Consider the following 1,193-nt stretch of genomic DNA (forward strand, 5'->3'; position numbering starts at 1 on the left):
TTTATCTTTGCTGCGCCCGTACCGCTGTACCGCAGCACCGCTGCACGGTTGAATGGGGATTGGGGAAACTGTCAACAACATCGGAGAATTTCAACAACATTGGAGGTATTTTCAAAATACCTTTTATAAGACAACGCGCAGTGAAATGGGAGGAACTAGAGTTTATTTTGCCATAAGGTAGGATGATTATGCATGACACAAAGTATTTGCTAGTCTAGTACTGGAGAAATTAGCGTTTGGATGAGCATTGTGAGCCTTTAACATTAACAATTTCTCCTAGACCGTCAACGTCACTTTGTTTCGTATTGTTACGAGGAAATCTGCTACGATTTTTCATTCTCGTAACTTCGCAGCGTTTCTGTCAACGGTCTAAGAGAAAAAGTTAATGTTAAAAGACTAATGTTAAGATAAATTTTTTTTTTGACAATGGGCCCCAGGGTATTAGCCAGGAATGAGTATTGTGGGAGTGCAGAAAAAATATTTGCAAGTGCAATTTTTTGGGATCTACTGAGTTTAGATCAATATTTTAGGCCGTGCTACACATTTTTGGCCGTGCAGTTTCAAAACTGACCGTGCAAATCACGGCTGCATGGCTCGCTGGCTAAGACGTTGACTGTGATTACATGCATGAGAGAACTTCACAGGAATAGAGCCTAGAGGTGTGTTTAAAGTGAGCGCGCTCGGGCGGAACCAAACTCTGTAAACTCCTCTAAACTCAACCGTATTCTAGGCGGTACTCTTGAAGCGCCCTCTAGTGTGCGGGACACAAATCGAAGGTAGGACGCAAATGATCGATTAAACGGTTTTCCTGACGCGTTTCGTGGCCCGATCGTAGTCTAGTGCATTTGCGAAAACGTATTTCCGAGGTCCGAAACTAGGATCCTATTTATAAGATATATATAATAATATTATAAGAGGAATGGCTGAACTTTCTCCACGAGGAGAGAATGAACTAGGAGAGAAACTAGGATTGACCAGAAATTGAACCTAGATCAGTTTGTTGTTACTAGTTACCTCCAGGGCTCGAATTAACCGACGGCACCGACGGCAATTGACGTCGGTGCCCCTATCAATTGCCGTACTGCCCCTGAAAATCCAACTCGACCGACGGCAGTCACCTGCCTTGCCCTTTTGTGTAATTGCCGTCGGTGCCCTCTAATCTACTGCCCTAGTTTCGTTTTTAGTCGAATCAA

The 1,193-nt window shown here is 43.6% G+C and overlaps 1 protein-coding gene across 1 annotated transcript in view; it reads right to left on the reverse strand.

The window, feature by feature from the left end:
* Positions 1-1,193, reverse strand: part of LOC106816005 (flotillin-2-like) — a 12,282-nt gene that overhangs the window by 5,477 nt on the left and 5,612 nt on the right. The gene's annotated exons all lie outside the window — the stretch shown is intronic.

Source organism: Priapulus caudatus, unplaced genomic scaffold (genome assembly GCF_000485595.1).
Source record: "Priapulus caudatus unplaced genomic scaffold, Priapulus_caudatus-5.0.1 Scaffold1260, whole genome shotgun sequence".
Classification (NCBI taxonomy): Eukaryota; Metazoa; Priapulida; class Priapulimorpha; order Priapulimorphida; family Priapulidae; genus Priapulus; species Priapulus caudatus.